Below are 19212 nucleotides of genomic sequence, written 5' to 3' on the forward strand. Positions count from 1 at the left end.
TAATGGGCACAGGGTGGGTAATGGGAACAGGGGTAATTGGAACAGGGGGTAATGGGCACGGGGGTAATGGGAACAGGGAGTAATGTTCAAAGGGTGTAATGGGCACAGGAGGTAATGGACACAGGTGGTAATGGGCACAGGGTTAATGGGCACAGGGGGGTATTATGCACAAGGAGTAATGGACACGGGGGTAATGGACACAGGGGGGTAATGGGCACAGGAGGGTAATGGACACAGGGGGGTAATGGGCACAGGGAGTAATGGGCACAGGGGGTAATGGGCACAGGGGGTAATGGACACAGGCGGTAATGGACACAGGGGGTAATGGACACAGGGGGTAATGGACACAGAGTGGGTAATGGACACAGGGGGGTAATGGACACAGGGGAGTAATGGGCACAGGGGGTAATAGGCACAGGGGGTAAAGGGCACAGGGGTTATTGGGCATAGGGAGTAATGGGCACAGTGTGGGTAATGAGCACAGCGGCTAATGGGCACAGTGTGGGTAATGGGCACAGGGGCCAATGGGCACAGCGGGTAATGGGCACATGGGGTAATGGGAACAGATGTTCATGGGCACAGGTGCTAATGGGAACAGGGTGGGTAATGGACACGGGGTTAATGGGCATAGGGGGTAATGGACACAGTGGGTAATGGGAAAGAGGGTAATGGGCACAGGGGCTAATGGGCACAGGGTGGGTAATGGGAACAGGGGGTAATTGGAACAGGGGGTAATGGGCAAAGGGGTAATGGGAACAGGGAGTAATGCTCACAGGGTGTAATGGGCACAGGAGGTAATGGACACAGGTGATAATGGGCACAGGGGTTAATGGGCACAGCGGATAATATACACACGGAGTAATGGACACGGGGGTAATGGACACAGGAGAGTAATGGACTCAGGGGGGTAATGGGCACAGGGAGTAATGGGCACAGTGGGTAATGGGCACAGGAGGTAATGGACACAGGGGGTAATGGACACAGGGGGTAATGGGCACAGGGGGTAATGGACACAGGGAGTAATGGGCACAGGGTGGGAAATGGACATTGGAGATAATGGGCACAGGGGGTAATTGGCACAGGGGGTAATGGGCACATGGGGTAATGGGCACAGGGAGTAATGGACACAGGGGGTAATGGGCACAGGGTGGGAAATGGACACAGGAGGTAATGGGCACAGGGGGGAATGGGAACAGGGGGTAATGAGCATGGGGGCTAATGGACACAGGAGGTAATGGGCACAGGGGGGAATGGGAACAGGGAGTAATGTGCACAGGAGGTAATGGGCACAGGGGGTAATGGGCACAGGGGGTAATTGGAACAGGGAGTAATGTGCACAGGAGGTAATGGGCACAGGGAGTAATGTGCACAGGATGTAATGGGCACAGGGGGTAATGGGCACAGGGGGTAATTGGAACAGGGAGTAATGTGCACAGGAGGTAATGGGCACAGTGGGTAATTGGAACAGGGAGTAATGGACACAGGAGGTAATGGGCACAGGGGGTAATTGGAACAGGGAGTAATGTGCACAGGATGTAATGGGCACAGGGGGTAATTGGAACAGGGAGTAATGTGCACAGGAGGTAATGGGCACAGGAGGTAAATGACACAGGGCGTAATGGGCACAGGGGTTAATGGGCACAGGGGGGTAATGGGCACAGGGGGTAATGGACACGGGGGGTAATGGACACAGGAGGGTAATGGACACAGGGGTGGTAATGAGCATAGGGGGTAATGGGCACAAAGTGTAATGGGCACAGGGGGTAATGGGCACAGGGGATAATGTGCACAGGGTGGGTTATGGACACAGGGGGTAATGGGCACAGGAGTTAATGGGCACAGGGGGTAATGCACACAGGGAGGGTAATGGACACAGGGGTTAATGGACACATGGGGTAATGGGCACAGGGGCGTAATGGGCACAGGGGGTAATGGGCACAGGGGGTAATCGGCAAAAGGAGGTAATGGGCAAATGGGATAATGGGCACAGAGGGTAATGGCAACAGCGGGTAAAGGGCACAGGGGTTAATGGGCATAGGGAGTAATGTGCACAGTGTGGGTAATGGGCACAGCGGGTAATGGGCACAGGGTGGGTAATGGGTACATGGGTCAATGAGCACAGCAGGTAATGGACACAGTGGTCAATGGGAACAAGGGGAAATGGGCACAGGGGGTAATGGACACGGGGGTAATGGGCACATGGGGTAATGGGCACAGGGGGTAATGGATACAGGGGGTAATGGGCACATGGGGTAATGGGCACATGGGGTAATGGATACAGTTGGTTAATGGGCACAGGGGGTAATGGACACAGGGGGTAATGGGCACGTGGGGTAATGGGCACAGGGGGGTAATGGATACAGTTGGGTAATGGGCACAGGGAGTAATGTGCACAGGGGGTAATGGACACAGGGGGTAATTGACACAGCGGGTAATGGGCACAGGGTGGGAAATGGACACAGGAGGTAATGAGCACAGTGGGGTAATGGGCACAGGGGGTAATGGGCACAGTGGGTAATGGACACAGGGGGTAATTGACACAGCGGGTAATGGGCACATGGGTAGTTGGCACAGGGGGGTAATTGGCACAGGGAGTAATGGGTACAGTGGGCTAATGGGAATAGGGGTGTAATGGACACAGAGGGTAAAGGACACAGGGGGTAATGGACACAGGGGGGTAATGGGCACTGAGTGTAATGGGCATAGGTGGTAATGGGCAAAGTGGGGTTAATGGGTACAGGGGGATAATTGGCACACTGGATAATGGGCACGGGGGTAATGGGCACAGGTGGATAATGGGCACAGGGGTCAATGTGCACTGGGGAAATGGGCACGGGGGTAATGGGCATAGGGGTAATGGGCATTGAGGGTAATGGGCACAGGGGGTAATGGGCATAGGGGGTAATGGGCATAGGGGGTAATGGGCACGGGGATAATGGGAACGGGTGTAATGGGCACATGGGGTAATGGGCACAGGGGGTTTATGGGGAAAGGGGTTAATGGGCACAGGGTGTAATTGGCACGGGGGTAATGGGCACAGGGAGTAATGGGCACAGGGAAGGTAATGGTAACAGGGGGGTAATGGACACAGTGTTAATGGGCACAGGGGCTAATGGGCACAGGGAGTGTAATGGGCACAGAGAGTAATGGGCACGGGAGTAATGGGCACAGAGGGTAATGGGAACAGGGGTTAATGGGCACAGGGGCTAATGGTCACATGGGGGTGATGGGCACAGTGTGGGTAATGGGCATAGTGGGTAATGGGCACGGGGGGTAATGGACACGGGGGTAAAGGGCAGAGGGTTGGTAATGGGCACAGGGGTTAATGGACACAGGGGATAATGGGCACAGGGATAATGTGCACAGGGGGGTAATGGGCACAGGGGGATAATTGGCACAGGGAGTAATGGGCACAGGGTGTAATGGACACAGGGGGTAATGGGCACAGGGAGTAATGGGCGCAGGGGGGGTAATGGGCACAGGGGGGTCATGGGTACAGTGTGTAATCGGCGCTGGGGGTAATGTGCACAGGTGGTAATAGACCCAGTGGTTAATGGGCACAGGGGTGTAATGGGCACAGGGAGTAATTGACACGGGGGTGTAATGGACACAGGAGGGTAATTGACACAGGGGAGTAATGGGAACAGGGGGTAATGGGTTAGAGGGCGTAATGGGCACAGGGTGGGTAATGGGCAAAGGGGACAATGGGCACAGCGGGAAATGGGCACAGGGGGTAATGGAAACAGATGGTCATGGGCACAGGTGCTAATGGGCACAGGGTGGGTAATGGGCACAGGGGGTAATGGGCACAGGGGGTAATGGACACAGGAGGTAATGGGCATAGGGGGTAATGGGCACAGGAGATAATGTGCAAAGGGGAGTAATGGGAACGGGGGTAATTGGCAGATGGGGTAATGGGCACAGTGGGGTAATGGGAACAGGGGGTAATGAGCACAGAGTGTAATGGGCACAGGGTGGGTAATGGACAAAGGGGCAATGGACACAGGCGGTAATGGGCACAGGGGGTAATGGGCACAGGGGTTAATGGGCACAGGGTGCCTAATGGACACAGGGGGTAATGGGCACAGGGGGTAATGCGCACATGGAGGGTAATGGACACAGGGGGTAATGGGCACAGGAGAGAATGTGCAAAGGGGAGTAATGGGAACAGGGGGCTAATAGGCACAGGGGGTAATGGGCACAGGGGTGTAATGGGCACAGGGGGGTAACGGGCACATGAGGTAATCGGCACAGGGGGGTAATGGGTACAGTAGGTAATGGACGCTGGGGGTAATGGGCACAGGGAGTAATTGACCCAGGGGTTAATGGGCACAAGGGGCAATGGGCACAGGGAGTAATGGACACAGGGGGGTAATGGACACAGTAGGGTAATGGACACAGGGGAGTAATGGGCACAGGTGGTAATGGGCACAGGGGGTAATGGGCACAGGGTTTAATGTGCACAGTGGGTAATGGGCACAGTGTGGGTAATGGACACAGGGGTTAATGGGCACAGGGGATAATGGGCACAGGGGTAATGGACACAGGAAGTAATGGGCACAGGAGATAATGTGCAAAGGGGAGTAATGGGAACAGGGGGTAATGGGCAGAGAGGGTAATGGGCACAGAGGGGTAATGGCAAGAGGGGGTAATGAGAATAGAGTGGAATGTGCACAGGGTGGGTAATGGACACAGGGGGCAATGGGCACAGGGGTTAATGGGCACAGGGTGTAATGGGCACAGGGGTAATGGGCACAGGGTGGGTAATGGACACAGGGGGTAATGGGCACAGGGGTTAATGTGCACAGGGAGGGTAATGAACACAGGGGGGTAATGGACACAGGGGGTAACGGGTACATTGGGGGAATGGCCACAGGCGGATAAAGGGCACAGGGGTTAATGGGCATAGGGAGTAATGGGCACAGTGTGAGTAATGAGCACAGCGGGTAATGGGCACAGGGTGGGTAATGGGCACTGAGTGTAATGGGCATAGGTGGTAATGGGCAAAGTGGGGTTAATGGGTACAGGGGGATAATTGGCACACTGGATAATGGGCACGGGGGTAATGGGCACAGGTGGATAATGGGCACAGGGGTCAATGTGCACTGGGGAAATGGGCACGGGGGTAATGGGCATAGGGGTAATGGGCATTGAGGGTAATGGGCACAGGGGGTAATGGGCATAGGGGGTAATGGGCATAGGGGGTAATGGGCACGGGGATAATGGGAACGGGTGTAATGGGCACATGGGGTAATGGGCACAGGGGGTTTATGGGGAAAGGGGTTAATGGGCACAGGGTGTAATTGGCACGGGGGTAATGGGCACAGGGAGTAATGGGCACAGGGAAGGTAATGGTAACAGGGGGGTAATGGACACAGTGTTAATGGGCACAGGGGCTAATGGGCACAGGGAGTGTAATGGGCACAGAGAGTAATGGGCACGGGAGTAATGGGCACAGAGGGTAATGGGAACAGGGGTTAATGGGCACAGGGGCTAATGGTCACATGGGGGTGATGGGCACAGTGTGGGTAATGGGCATAGTGGGTAATGGGCACGGGGGGTAATGGACACGGGGGTAAAGGGCAGAGGGTTGGTAATGGGCACAGGGGTTAATGGACACAGGGGATAATGGGCACAGGGATAATGTGCACAGGGGGGTAATGGGCACAGGGGGATAATTGGCACAGGGAGTAATGGGCACAGGGTGTAATGGACACAGGGGGTAATGGGCACAGGGAGTAATGGGCGCAGGGGGGGTAATGGGCACAGGGGGGTCATGGGTACAGTGTGTAATCGGCGCTGGGGGTAATGTGCACAGGTGGTAATAGACCCAGTGGTTAATGGGCACAGGGGTGTAATGGGCACAGGGAGTAATTGACACGGGGGTGTAATGGACACAGGAGGGTAATTGACACAGGGGAGTAATGGGAACAGGGGGTAATGGGTTAGAGGGCGTAATGGGCACAGGGTGGGTAATGGGCAAAGGGGACAATGGGCACAGCGGGAAATGGGCACAGGGGGTAATGGAAACAGATGGTCATGGGCACAGGTGCTAATGGGCACAGGGTGGGTAATGGGCACAGGGGGTAATGGGCACAGGGGGTAATGGACACAGGAGGTAATGGGCATAGGGGGTAATGGGCACAGGAGATAATGTGCAAAGGGGAGTAATGGGAACGGGGGTAATTGGCAGATGGGGTAATGGGCACAGTGGGGTAATGGGAACAGGGGGTAATGAGCACAGAGTGTAATGGGCACAGGGTGGGTAATGGACAAAGGGGCAATGGACACAGGCGGTAATGGGCACAGGGGGTAATGGGCACAGGGGTTAATGGGCACAGGGTGCCTAATGGACACAGGGGGTAATGGGCACAGGGGGTAATGCGCACATGGAGGGTAATGGACACAGGGGGTAATGGGCACAGGAGAGAATGTGCAAAGGGGAGTAATGGGAACAGGGGGCTAATAGGCACAGGGGGTAATGGGCACAGGGGTGTAATGGGCACAGGGGGGTAACGGGCACATGAGGTAATCGGCACAGGGGGGTAATGGGTACAGTAGGTAATGGACGCTGGGGGTAATGGGCACAGGGAGTAATTGACCCAGGGGTTAATGGGCACAAGGGGCAATGGGCACAGGGAGTAATGGACACAGGGGGGTAATGGACACAGTAGGGTAATGGACACAGGGGAGTAATGGGCACAGGTGGTAATGGGCACAGGGGGTAATGGGCACAGGGTTTAATGTGCACAGTGGGTAATGGGCACAGTGTGGGTAATGGACACAGGGGTTAATGGGCACAGGGGATAATGGGCACAGGGGTAATGGACACAGGAAGTAATGGGCACAGGAGATAATGTGCAAAGGGGAGTAATGGGAACAGGGGGTAATGGGCAGAGAGGGTAATGGGCACAGAGGGGTAATGGCAAGAGGGGGTAATGAGAATAGAGTGGAATGTGCACAGGGTGGGTAATGGACACAGGGGGCAATGGGCACAGGGGTTAATGGGCACAGGGTGTAATGGGCACAGGGGTAATGGGCACAGGGTGGGTAATGGACACAGGGGGTAATGGGCACAGGGGTTAATGTGCACAGGGAGGGTAATGAACACAGGGGGGTAATGGACACAGGGGGTAACGGGTACATTGGGGGAATGGCCACAGGCGGATAAAGGGCACAGGGGTTAATGGGCATAGGGAGTAATGGGCACAGTGTGAGTAATGAGCACAGCGGGTAATGGGCACAGGGTGGGTAATGGGCACAGGGGGGAATGGGCACAGCGGGTAATGGGCACATGGGTTAATGGGAACAGATGGTCATGGGCACAGGGGGTAATGGGTACAGGGTGGGTAATGGGCACAGGGGGTAATGTGCACGGGGGTAATGGACACGTGGTTGATGGGCACAGGGGGTAATGGACACAGTGGGTAATGGGAAAGAGGGTAATGGGCACAGGGGCTAATGGGCACAGGGTGGGTAATGGGAACAGGGGGTAATTGGAACAGGGGGTAATGGGCACGGGGGTAATGGGAACAGGGAGTAATGTTCAAAGGGTGTAATGGTCACAGGAGGTAATGGACACAGGTGGTAATGGGCACAGGGTTAATGGGCACAGGGGGGTATTATGCACAAGGATTAATGGACACGGGGGTAATGGACACAGGGGGGTAATGGGCACAGGAGGGTCATGGACACAGGGGGTTAATGGGCACAGGGAGTAATGGGCACAGGGGGTAATGGGCACAGGGGGTAATGGACACAGGCGGTAATGGACACAGGGGGTAATGGATACAGGGGGTAATGGACACAGAGTGGGTAATGGACACGGGGTTAATGGGCATAGGGGGTAATGGACACAGTGGGTAATGGGAAAGAGGATAATGGGCACAGGGGCTAATGGGCACAGGGTGGGTAATGGGAACAGGGGGTAATTGGAACAGGGGGTAATGGGCACGGGGGTAATGGGAACAGGGAGTAATGCTCACAGGGTGTAATGGGCACAGGAGCTAATGGACACAGGTGATAATGGGCACAGGGGTTAATGGGCACAGCGGATAATATACACACGGAGTAATGGACACGGGGGTAATGGACACAGGAGAGTAATGGACTCAGGGGGGTAATGGGCACAGGGAGTAATGGGCACAGTGGGTAATGGGCACAGGGGGTAATGGACACAGGGAGTAATGGGCACAGTGGGTAATGGGCACAGGGGGAAATGGACACAGGTGGTAATGGGCACAGGGTGGGAAATGGACATTGGAGGTAATGGGCACAGGGGTTAATGGGCACAGGGGGTAATGGGCACATGGGGTAATGGGCACAGGGAGTAATGGACACAGGGGGTAATGGGCACAGGGTGGGAAATGGACAGAGGAGGTAATGGGCACAGGGCGGAATGGGAACAGGGAGTAATGAGCATGGGGGGTAATGGACACAGGAGGTAATGGGCACAGGGGGGAATGGGAACAGGGAGTAATGTGTACAGGAGGTAATGGGCACAGGGGGTAATGGACACAGGGGATAATGGGCACAGGGATAATGTGCACAGGGGGGTAATGGGCACAGGGGGATAATTGGCACAGGGAGTAATGGGCACAGGGTGTAATGGACACAGGGGGTAATGGGCACAGGGAGTAATGGGCGCAGGGGGGGTAATGGGCACAGGGGGGTCGTGGGTACAGTGTGTAATCGGCGCTGGGGGTAATGGGCACAGGTGGTAATAGACCCAGTGGTTAATGGGCACAGGGGTGTAATGGGCACAGGGAGTAATTGACACGGGGGTGTAATGGACACAGGAGGGTAATTGACACAGGGGAGTAATGGGAACAGGGGGTAATGGGTTAGAGGGCGTAATGGGCACAGGGTGGGTAATGGGCAAAGGGGACAATGGGCACAGCGGGAAATGGGCACAGGGGGTAATGGGAACAGATGGTCATGGGCACAGGTGCTAATGGGCACAGGGTGGGTAATGGACACAGAGGGTAATGGGCACAGGGGGTAATGGACACAGGAGGTAATGGGCATAGGGGGTAATGGGCACAGGAGATAATGTGCAAAGGGGAGTAATGGGAACGGGGGTAATGGGCAGAGGGGGTAATGGGTACAGTGGGGTAATGGGAACAGGGGGTAATGAGCACAGAGTGTAATGGGCACAGGGTGGGTAATGGACAAAGGGGCAATGGGCACAGGCGGTAATGGGCACAGGGGGTAATGGGCACAGGGGGTAATGGGCACAGGGTGCCTAATGGACACAGGGGGTAATGGGCACAGGGGGTAATGCGCACAGGGAGGGTAATGGACACAGGGGGTAATGGGCACAGGAGAGAATGTGCAAAGGGGAGTAATGGGAACAGGGGGCTAATAGGCACAGGGGGTAATGGGCACAGGGGTGTAATGGGCACAGGGGGGTAACGGGCACATGAGGTAATCGGCACAGGGGGGTAATGGTTACAGTAGGTAATGGGCGCTGGGGGTAATGGGCACAGGGAGTAATTGACCCAGGGGTTAATGGGCACAAGGGGCAATGGGCACAGGGATTAATGGACACAGGGGGGTAATGGACACAGGAGGGTAATGGACACAGGGGAGTAATGGGCACAGGTGGTAATGGGCACAGGGGGTAATGGGCACAGGGTTTAATGGGCACAGGGGATAATGGGCACAGGGGGTAATGGACACAGGAAGTAATGGGCACAGGAGATAATGTGCAAAGGGGAGTAATGGGAACAGGGGGTAATGGGCAGAGAGGGTAATGGGCACAGAGGGGTAATGGCAAGAGGGGGTAATGAGAATAGAGTGGAATGTGCACAGGGTGGGTAATGGACACAGGGGGCAATGGGCACAGGGGTTAATGGGCACAGGGGGTAATGGGCACAGGGGTAATGGGCACAGGGTGGGTAATGGACACAGGGGGTAATGGGAACAGGGGTTAACATGCACAGGGAGGGTAATGAACACAGGGGGGTAATGGACACAGTGGGTAATGGGCACATTGGGGTAATGGCCACAGGCGGATAAAGGGCACAGGGGTTAATGGGCATAGGGAGTAATGGGCACAGTGTGGGTAATGAGCACAGCGGGTAATGGGCACAGGGTGGGTAATGGGCACAGGGGGGAATGGGCACAGCGGGTAATGGGCACAGGGGTTAATGGGAACAGATGGTCATGGGCACAGGGGGTAATGGGTACAGGGTGGGTAATGGGCACAGGGGGTAATTGGCACGGGGGTAATGGACACGTGGTTAATGGGCACAAGGGGTAATGGACACAGTGGGTAATGGGAAAGAGGGTAATGGGCACAGGGTGGGTAATGGGAACAGGGGGTAATTGGAACAGGGGGTAATGGGCACAGGGGTAATGGGAACAGGGAGTAATGTTCAAAGGGTGTAATGGGCACAGGAGGTAATGGACACAGGTGGTAATGGGCACAGGTTTAATGGGCACAGGGGGGTATTATGCACAAGGAGTAATGGACACGGGGGTAATGGACACAGGGGGGTAATTGGCACAGGAGGGTAATGGACACAGGGGGGTAATGGGCACAGGGAGTAATGGGCACAGGGGGTAATGGGCACAGGGGGTAAAGGACACAGGCAGTATTGGACACAGGGGGTAATGGACACAGGGGGTAATGGACACAGAGTGGGTAATGGACACGGGGTTAATGGGCATAGGGGGTAATGGACACAGTGGGTAATGGGAAAGAGGGTAATGGGCACAGGGGCTAATGGGCACAGGGTGGGTAATGGGAACAGGGGGTAATTGGAACAGGGGGTAATGGGCACGGGGGTAATGGGAACAGGGAGTAATGCTCACAGGGTGTAATGGGCACAGGAGGTAATGGACACAGGTGATAATGGGCACAGGGGTTAATGGGCACAGCGGATAATATACACACGGAGTAATGGACACGGGAGTGTAATGGACTCAGGGAGGTAATGGACACAGGGAGTAATGGGCACAGTGGGTAATGGGCACAGGGGGTAATGGACACAGGGAGTAATGGGCACAGTGGGTAATGGGCACAGGGGGAAATGGACATAGGGGGTAATGGGCACAGGGTGGGAAATGGACATTGGAGGTAATGGGCACAGGGATTAATGGGCACAGGGGGTAATGGGCACATGGGGTAATGGGCACAGGGAGTAATGGACACAGGGGGTAATGGGCACAGGGTGGGAAATGGACACAGGAGGTAATGGGTACAGGGCGGAATGGGAACAGGGAGTAATGAGCATGGGGGGTAATGGACACAGGAGGTAATGGGCACAGGGGGGAATGGGCACAGGGAGTAATGTGCACAGGAGATAATGGGCACAGGGGGTAATTGGAACAGGGAGTAATGTGCACAGGAGGTAATGGGCACAGGGGGTAATTGGAACAGGGAGTAATGTGTACAGGAGGTAATGGGCACAGGGGGTAATTGGAACAGGGAGTAATGTGCACAGGAGGTAATGGGCACAGGGGGTAATTGGAACAGGGAGTAATGTGCACAGGATGTAATGGGCACAGGGGGTAATGGGCACAGGGGGTAATTGGAACAGGGAGTAATGTGCACAGGAGGTAATGGGCACAGTGGGTAATTGGAACAGGGAGTAATGGACACAGGAGGTAATGGGCACAGGGGGTAATTGGAACAGGGAGTAATGTGCACAGGATGTAATGGGCACAGGGGGTAATTGGAACAGGGAGTAATGTGCACAGGAGGTAATGGGCACAGGGGGTAATTGGAACAGGGAGTAATGTGCACAGGAGGTAATGGGCACAGGAGGTAAATGACACAGGGCGTAATGGGCACAGGGGTTAATGGGCACAGGGGGTAATGGGCACAGGGGGTAATGGACACGGGGAGTAATGGACACAGGAGGGTAATGGACACAGGGATGGTAATGAACATTGGGGGGTAATGGGCACAAAGTGTAATGGGCACAGGGGGTAATGGGCACAGGGGATAACGTGCACAGGGTGGTTTATGGACACAGGGGGTAATGGGCACAGGGGATAATGTGCAAAGGGGAGTAATGGGAACGGGGGTAATGGGCAGAGGGGGTAATGGGCACAGTCGGATAATGGGAACAGGGGGTAATGGACATAGGGGTTAATGAGCACAGGAGATAATGTGCAAAGGGGAGTAATGGGAACGGGGGTAATGGGCAGAGAGGGTAATGGGCACAGTGGGATAATGGGAACAGGGGGTCATGAGCACAGAGTGTAATGGGCACAGTGTGGATAATGGACACAGGGGGCAATGCGCACAGCGTGTAATGGGCACAGGGGGTAATGGGCACAGGGGGTAATGGGCACAGCGGTTAATGGGCACAGGGGGTAATGCGCACAGGGAGGGTAATGGACACAGGGGGGTAATGGACACAGGGGGTAATGGGCACAGGGGCGTAATGGGCACAGGGGGTAATGGGCACAGGGGGTAATCGGCAAAAGGAGTTAATGGGCAAAGGGGGTAATGGGCACAGAGGGTAATGGCAACAGCGGGTAAAGGGCACAGGGGTTAATGGGCATAGGGAGTAATGGGCACAGTGTGGGTAATGGGCTCAGCGGGTAATGGGCACAGGGTGGGTAATGGGCACATGGGTCAATGAGCACAGCAGGTAATGGACACAGTGGTCAATGGGAACAAGGGGAAATGGGCACAGGGGTAATGGACACGGGGGTAATGGGCACATGGGGTAATGGGCACGGGGGTAATGAATACAGGGGGTAATGGGCACATGGGGTAATGGGCACATGGGGTAATGGATACAGTTGGGTAATGGGCACAGGGGGTAATGGACATAGGGGGTAATGGACACAGGGGGTAATGGGCACATGGGGTAATGGGCACAGAGGGGTAATGGATACAGTTGGGTAATGGGCACAGGGAGTAATGGGCACAGGGGGTAATGGACACAGGGGGTAATTGACACAGCGGGTAATGGGCACAGGGTGGGAAATGGACACAGGAGGTAATGAGCACAGTGTGGTAATGGGCACAGGGGGTAATGGGCACAGTGGGTAATGGACACAGGGTGTAATTGACACAGCGGGTAATGGGCACATGGGTAGTTGGCACAGCGGGGTAATGGGCACTGGGAGTAATGGGCACAGGGGGCTAATGGGAATAGGGGTGTAATGGACACAGAGGGTAATGGGCACAAGGGGTAATGGACATAGGGGGTAATGGGCACTGAGGGTAATGGGCACAGGTGGTAATGGGCAAAGTGGGGTTAATGGGTACAGGGGGATAATTGGCACACTGGATAATGGGCACGGGGGTAATGGGCACAGGGGGATAATGGGCACAGTGGTCAATGGGCACAGGGGAAATGGGCACAGGGGGTAATGGGCATAGGGGGTAATGGGCATTGAGGGTAATGGGCACAGGGGGTAATGGGCATAGAGGGTAATGGGCATGGGGGTAATGGGCACGGGGATAATGGGAACGGATGTAATGGGCACATGGGGTAATGGGCACAGGGGGGTTATGGGAAAAGGGGTTAATGGGCACAGGGTGGGTAATGGACAAAGGGTGTAATTGGCACGGGGGTAATGGGCACAGGGAGTAATGGGCACAGGGAAGGTAATGGTAACAGGGGGGTAATGGACACAGGGTTAATGGGCACAGGGGCTAATGGGCACAGGGAGTGTAATGGGCACAGAGAGTAATGGGCACGGGAGTAATGGGCACAGAGGGTAATGGGAACAGGGGTTAATGGGCACAGGGGCTATTGGTCACATGGGGTGATGGGCACATTGTGGGTAATGGGCACAGTGGGTAATGGGCACAGGGTGCGTAATGGGTACAGGGGGTAATGGGCACAGGGGGTAATGGGCACAGGGGATAATGGACACATGGGGTAATGGGCACAGGGGGTAATGGACACGGGGGTAAAGGGCAGTGGGTTGGTAATGGGCACAGGGGTTAATGGACACAGGGGATAATGGGCACAGGGATAATGTGCACAGGGGGGTAATGGGCACAGGGGGATAATTGGCACAGGGAGTAATGGGCACAGGGTGTAATGGACACAGGGGGTAATGGGCACAGGGAGTGATGGGCGCAGGGAGGGTAATGGGCACAGGAGGGTAATGGGCACAGAGGGTAATGGGCACTGGTAGTAATGGGCACAGGGGTAATGGACACAAGGAGTAATGGGCACAGAGGGGTATTGGGCACAGGGGATTAATGGGCACATGGAGTAATGGGCACAAGGGGGTAATGGGCACAGTGGTTAATGGGCACGGCGGGGTAATGGGCACAGGGGATAATGGGCACAGGGGGCAATTGGCAAGGGTGTAATGGACACAGTGGGTAATGGGAAGAGGGTAATGGACACAAGGGGCGTAATGGACACAGGGGTTAGTGGGCACAGGGAGTGTAATGGGCACAGGGAAGTAATGGGCACGGGGTAATGGGCACAGAGTGTAATGGGAACAGGGGTTAATGGGCACAAGGGCAAATGGTCACATGGGGGTGATGGGCACAGTGTGGGTAATGGGCACGGGGGGTAATGGGCACAGGGTGCGTAATGGGCACAGGGGGAATGGGTACAGGGGGTAATGGGCACAGGGGGTAATGGACACAGGGGATAATGGGCACAGGGAGTTAATGGACACAGGGTTAATGGGCACAGGGGCTAATGGGCACAGGGAGTGTAATGGACACAGGGGGTAATGGACACAGGGGTTAATGGACACGAGGTAATTGGCACAGGGGATAATGGGCTCAGGGAGTAATGGGCACAGGGGGTATAGACACAGCGGGTAATGGGCACATGGGTAATTAGCACAGGGGGGTAATGGGCACAGGGGGGTAATGGACACAGAGGGTAATGGGCACAGGGGGTAATGGACACAGGGGCTAATGTGCACTGGCGGGTAATGGGCATAGGGGGGTAATGGGCACAGGGGGTAATGTGCACAGGGGGTAATGTGCACAGGGGGTAATGGACACAGGGGTTAATGGGCACAGAGGGTAATGGGCAAAGTGGGGTTAATGGGTACAGGGGGATAATTGGCACACTGGATAATGGGCACGGGGGTAATGGGCACAGGGGGATAATGGGCACAGGGGTCAATGTGCACAGGGGAAATGGGCACAGGGGGTAATGGGCATAGGGGGTAATGGGCATTGAGGGTAATGGGCACAGGGGGTAATGGGCATAGAGGGTAATGGGCATGGGGGTAATGGGCACGGGGATAATGGGAACGGATGTAATGGGCACATGGGGTAATGGGCACAGGGGGGTTATGGGAAAAGGGGTTAATGGGCACAGGGTGGGTAATGAACACAGGGTGTAATTGGCACGGGGGTAATGGGCACAGGGAGTAATGGGCACAGGGAAGGTAATGGTAACAGGGGGGTAATGGACACAGGGTTAATGGGCACAGGGGCTAATGGGCACAGGGAGTGTAATGGGCACAGAGAGTAATGGGAACGGGAGTAATGGGCACAGAGGGTAATGGGAACAGGGGTTAATGGGCACAGGGGCTATTGGTCACATGGGGGTGATGGGCACAGTGTGGGTAATGGGCACAGTGGGTAATGGGCACAGGGTGCGTAATGGGTACAGGGGGTAATGGGCACAGGGGGTAATGGACACAGGGGATAATGGACACATGGGGTAATGGGCACAGGGGGTAATGGACACGGGGGTAAAGGGCAGAGGGTTGGTAATGGGCACAGGGGTTAATGGACACAGGGGATAATGGGCACAGGGATAATGTGCACAGGGGGGTAATGGGCACAGGGGGATAATTGGCACAGGGAGTAATGGGCACAGGGTGTAATGGACACAGGGGGTAATGGGCACAGGGAGTAATGGGCGCAGGGAGCGTAATGGGCACAGGAGGGTAATGGGCACAGAGGGTAATGGGCACTGGTAGTAATGGGCACAGGGGTAATGGACACAAGGAGTAATGGGCACAGAGGGGTATTGGGCACAGGGGATTAATGGGCACAGGGAGTAATGGGCACAAGGGGGTAATGGGCACAGTGGTTAATGGGCACGGCGGGGTAATGGGCACAGGGGATAATGGGCACAGGGGGCAATGGGCAAGGGTGTAATGGACACAGTGGGTAATGGGAAAGAGGGTAATGGACACAAGGGGCGTAATGGACACAGGGGTTAGTGGGCACAGGGAGTGTAATGGGCACAGGGAAGTAATGGGCACGGGGTAATGGGCACAGAGTGTAATGGGAACAGGGGTTAATGGGCACAATGTCAAATGGCCACATGGGGGTGATGGGCACAGTGTGGGTAATGGGCACGGGGGGTAATGGGCACAGGGTGCGTAATGGGCACAGGGGGAATGGGTACAGGGGGTAATGGGCACAGGGGGTAATGGACACAGGGGATAATGGGCACAGGGAGTTAATGGACACAGGGTTAATGGGCACAGGGGCTAATGGGCACAGGGAGTGTAATGGACACAGGGGGTAATGGACACAGGGGTTAATGGACACGAGGTAATTGGCACAGGGGATAATGGGCTCAGGGAGTAATGGGCACAGGGGGTAATGGACACAGCGGTTAATGGGCACATGGGTAATTAGCACAGGGGGGTAATGGGCACAGGGGGGTAATGGACACAGAGGGTAATGGGCACAGGGGGTAATGGACACAGGGGCTAATGTGCACTGGGGGGTAATGGGCATAGGGGGGTAATGGGCACAGGGGGTAATGTGCACAGGGGGTAATGTGCACAGGGGGTAATGGACACAGGGGTTAATGGGCACAGAGGGTAATGGGAACAGGGAGTAATGGGAACAGTGGGTAATGGACACAGGGGGATAATGGACACAGAGGGTAATGGGCACAGGGGGTAATGGACACAGGGGCTAATGTGCACTGGGGGGTAATGTGCATAGGGGGGTAATGGGCACAGGGGGTAATGTGCACAGGGGGTAATGTGCACAGGGGGTAATGGACACAGGGGTTAATGGGCACAGAGGGTAATGGGAACAGGGAGTAATGGGAACAGTGGGTAATGGACACAGGGGGATAATGGACACAGGGTGTGTAATGGGCACAGGGTGGGTAATGGGCACAGGTGGTGGGGTCAGTGGGCATGGGAGGGCAATGGGCATGAGTGCAGGGCCAATGGTCGCGGCTGTGGTAGTCGGGCCATCCCCGAGCCTCGCTGTGGATCCAGAAACATGGCGAGATTGGGAGGTGCGGCATGTATTTAAACAGAGCAAGTGAGCGGAATTCGCGCAGCAGGCCCAGAAAGAGCATCAACTGAACTCGGAGTACAAAAAGTGAAAGGATTGTAAGTGTGATGTCACAGGAAAGCAGGGAAGTGGTTGTTTGATGAATTGTTTTCCCTTTCCTTGAGCACTGGTTAAAATTGAGAGTGGGATTAAATACTAAACGGGAAGGTGATGTGTCAGTGCTGTAGCATGTGGGAGCTGGTTGACCCCATTGAGGTTCATGGTGACCACATCTGCAGTAAGTATCTGCAACTCGAGAAACTTCGGCTCCGCGTTGATGAGCTGGAGTCTGAGCTGCAGACACTGCGACACATCAGGGAGGGGGGAGAGCTACCTGGACACTGTGTTCCAGGAGGCGGTCACACCACCGAGATTAATTCATTCCAATTAGGTCCGTGGTGAGGGACGGGAGGGTGTGACTACGGGTGAGGAAGGATTCAGGATGTAGTGATGGAGGAGCCACGGCCCTTGCTCTTGTCCAACAGGTTCGAGGCGCTTCATCCCTGTGTGGAAGAGAGCCGGGACTGCAGGCAGGATGAGCAAACTGAAGTAAAATGAAATGTTGTAGTGATAGGAGACAGGAGAATAAGGGGGACCGACACTGTTCTCTGCAGCCGAGAGCGTGAGTCCCGAAGGCTATGTTGCCTGCCCAATGCCAGGGTTAAGAACATCTCCGCTCGTCTGGAGAGAAACTTGGTACCAACAACATAGGTTGCACAAAGAAAGAGGTTTCTGCTGAGGCAGAATGAGCAGCTAGGGGCTAAATTAAATAGCAGAACCACAAAGGTAATAATCTCTGGATTACTATCTGAGCCACAAGCAAATTTACACAGGGTAAATAAGATCAGAGAGTTAAACACGTGGCTCAAAGACTGGTGTGGGAGAAATGGGTTTTGGTTCCTGGGACACTGGCTCCAGTACTGGGATAAGAGGGAGCTGTTCCGTTGGGATGGGCTCCACTTGGAACGTGCTGGGACTTGTGTCCTGGCGAATCGAATAACTAGCGCTGTGGAGAGGGATTTAAAGAGTGGGGGTGTGGAGGATTTAGGTGAGCGGAAATTTAAAAAGTCAAAGAGAAAGGAGAAGGCAATAGGGCAGGGTAGCGATGGGGTAAATGATAACCAGAGTGTGACAGGAAGGGGCAGAATGCATAAAAATAAGAGTGCGACAGAAAGTGGGGTCAAAGCAGGGAAAAGGATAAAAAGACAAAATTAAAAGCTCTTTATCTGAATGCATGCAGCATTCGTAACAAGATAGATGTGTTGACGACAGAAATAGATACAAATAGGTATGATCTGATAGCCATTACAGAAATGAGGTTGCAAGGTGACCAAGGCTGGGAACTGAATATTCAGGGGGAATTGACAATTCAGAGGGACAGACATAAAGGAAAAGTTGGTGGTCTGTTAATAAAGGATGAGATCAGTGCCCTAGTGAGAAATGATATTGGCTCAGAGGATCAAGATGTTGAATCAATTTGGATGGAGATAAGAAATAATAAGGGGTTAAAGTCACTAGTGGGCAAAGTCTCTGGCCCAGGAACTGTAGACATACTGTTGGACAGAGTATAAATCAAGAGATAATGGAGGCTTGTATGAAAGGTACTACAATAATCATGAATGATTTTAATTTTCATATTGATTGGACAAAGCAAATAGACAGGATAGTCTTGAGGAAGAGTTCATAGAGTGTATCCGGGATGGTTTCCTTGAACAGTACGTCACGGAACCAACCAGGGAGCAGGCAATCTGAGATCTGGTACTGTGCAATGGGACAGGATTAATAAATGATCTCCGAGTAAAGGATCCTCTCGGAAAGAATGATCATTACATGGTTGAATTTCAAATTCAGTTGGAAGGTGAGAAAGTTGGATTACAAACCAGGGTCCTAAGCTTAAATAAAGGAGAGTAAAAAGGTATGAAGGCAGAGTTGGCTAAAGTGGACTGGGTAAATAGATTAAAGAGTGGGACGGTTGATAAACAATGGAAGATATTTAAGGAAAT

This window comes from Pristiophorus japonicus, chromosome 9, assembly GCF_044704955.1.
Source record: "Pristiophorus japonicus isolate sPriJap1 chromosome 9, sPriJap1.hap1, whole genome shotgun sequence".
NCBI lineage: Eukaryota > Metazoa > Chordata > Chondrichthyes > Pristiophoridae > Pristiophorus > Pristiophorus japonicus.